We start from the raw sequence: 2500 nt of genomic DNA, 5'->3' as shown, positions 1-2500 counted from the left end.
CAAGAGTCTTTGCGAGGAAGGACAGAGTAAACACCCTTCAAGTTTGTCCGTGAGAATTAAAGGGACATAAAGTCATTTTATTTTTATTATTGACCTCTATTGGCGACCAAGGAGTTGCACCAACATCGACAGGTCGCTGGCACAGCTTACGGCCTGTAATTGACAAAAATAATGAAGTCACACAACGAGTAGAATTGTCTAGTGAAGAGGTAATATATCACGATGCACAATAATACTGCTTTGCTTTTTCGGCTTGAGAACGAAATGTGTTGCAACACCAGTCAACACCTTTCCAATGGGTAGGAAATGTTTGTTCCAAAACATGCGTACGGGCTGGAAAGTCAGTTTCAAAATCCAGAAATCTCAGAACCTGGTGAAGTAATCGTTGCGTCATTGGTATTGATCAACTTGTCAACCCCCCGCAGATAGTATATTACTGTATAGTCATTTTGTGCTATAGGAGAGTAAAAATTATACTTTTTACTCACCTTTAAACTGTTTAAACATCAGTCCAACATAAGGCTTTATGTTGGACACACAAAGCTCCCACTTGTGAGGAGGAGTCCAGCAGTCTCTCTTGCCTTTTCAGCCTTTTCACAAAGCATATGGTCTATGTCTATGTTCCTTTGGCTCGGGAGCAGCTGAACTTTTTGCCTTGATGCCCTTCCCACCGCCCACCCCACCCCCTCCCTCCCCAGTTCACCACCATCATCACCAGTGCTTTACCCCACTTTGCCACAAATTCTTGTCCTTCTGAGTTAAAAGCAACAAGAACATTTATTTTCAGCAACACAGCTTTAAAATGCTGTCCCTTTCCTCAATCGCTCTTCTTTCTTAACTTTTTTGTTACAGCTGTCAGGGTGCCATGGCCCTGACATTTTCACGCCTCTCTATTTGCTTGTAAGGTTGGTAATCTAGGAATTGAAATTCATTATATTCTTACACTCATAAGCTACACTGGATAAGAGCATCAGCTAAACGCCTAAAGTGTGAATGGAACTGTCACTTCAGCGCATAAAAAAGCCTACGAGGGGTCACATTGACACTTTATACGTATTTGAAGAGCCCTATATATCACTACCTATATATTAAAAAGTTATGTATTGAATCTCAGAAAAATCATAAAGGTGAGGTTCATTATTTAATATCTTTAAAATACAGAGGATCCAGTCTGTAAAAGTTTTACCATTCTGTCAACCAAGGACAACCTTCTATCCTCTAGAAAAGTACCATGTAGCTTAATCAGTCATTTGGTAAAAGTAGGTGTCACTTTTTTTTTTTTTTGTCAGATGGTGGGATATCTCATTTTGGAATGAAACTCATTTAATGTAAGAGCTGAGCCCATAAGCTATCTGGCTGCCGTGTCAGCAGCACCTCAGGACTGTGTGGCTTTCACGAAGAGAAGCAGAGGAGAAGATAATGATGATGCTGGTGGCGATGGTGTAGGGAGAAGAAGGGAGACGAAGGGAGGTGGGGGGGTGGTGGGGATGAAGGCTGGCGGGCCGGGTAATAGCCGTCTGCTATTGATGTGGCCTAGGCTCCTATAGGCCTTTTGAAGCCAGGTGTGTAGGAGTGTGTCAGCCGAGGTGTGGGATGTGTGTGAGTGGTGTGTGAGGAAGGGATGGATAGAGGAAGGGATGGATAGTGGCTTCTCGCGGATGGAAATGTATCTCAGAGCAGAGGAGTTTTCAGCCCTACTGTGTGTGTTTTCGTCTGTGTGTTTGTGTTGTCCTGCTGCATAGTATTCTGGGTGCTTATTCTTATTCTTATGTGTGTGTGTGTGTGTGTGTATTAAGACCTCCCTATCAGCGTGCAAACAGAAGTAGTCACAGCACCACATCCATATTTCATCCTATTCAACGCCCACCATCATTGCGCCTCTGGTCCACCTCTCTCCAAGAGGCGCTTTAAAGGCAAAAAACGCTCAATTTAGCAATTCTTCTTAGTTATTCCTCTGGTACGGGACAGCCCAATCAATAATTATGAACTTGGACAACGAATCGGGAAAGATGGGAAAGGTGACAGAGAGCAGCTATAGTGTAAGGGCATATTTTCTTACACAACTGCAGGGGGAAAAAAAGTCATTTTGGTATAAGAATGCAGTTATCTGGGTTCTGGCTTTGGGAGAAAGTTGTTTATTTTCAACAATATTGATTGGACTGTCCTGGAGCCATAGGAATAAAATGAATGAATTCTTAAAAATTTAGTCGCATTCCCTCTTCAAGGGCATAGGGGATTGTGTTGCTTTGCTTGTCCTTGCACCGAACCCTGCGACTACATGACCGTGACCTCCATTTTGTGCCGAGAAAAACGTATGAGTGCAATAGGGATTTGTGCCATTACTCCACTACTTGAAACCCACTAGGACCACTGATTAATGCACACAAGTGGCAAAGATGCGTAACTCAACCTGACTTCCCTCCGCTCATAAGACCCGTATTACTTTCCACAACTCATAAGACCCCATTCTTGCTGAAACGCCATCAGATATACTGTTAAC

The 2500-nt window shown here is 43.0% G+C and overlaps 1 protein-coding gene across 1 annotated transcript in view; it reads left to right on the top strand.

Moving 5' to 3' along the window:
- Positions 1-2500, top strand: part of LOC139655520 (receptor tyrosine-protein kinase erbB-4-like) — a 134226-nt gene that overhangs the window by 369 nt on the left and 131357 nt on the right. The window lies entirely within an intron of this gene.

This window comes from Centroberyx affinis, unplaced genomic scaffold, assembly GCF_046629955.1.
Source record: "Centroberyx affinis isolate AG114_WGS23_722 - 3 ecotype Tasmania unplaced genomic scaffold, CSIRO-AGI_Caff_v1 ptg002293l_1, whole genome shotgun sequence".
In the NCBI taxonomy this organism is placed as follows: domain Eukaryota; kingdom Metazoa; phylum Chordata; class Actinopteri; order Beryciformes; family Berycidae; genus Centroberyx; species Centroberyx affinis.
The sequence above is the reverse complement of the archived record's forward strand: the minus strand, read 5'-3'. Positions and strand labels throughout refer to the sequence as shown.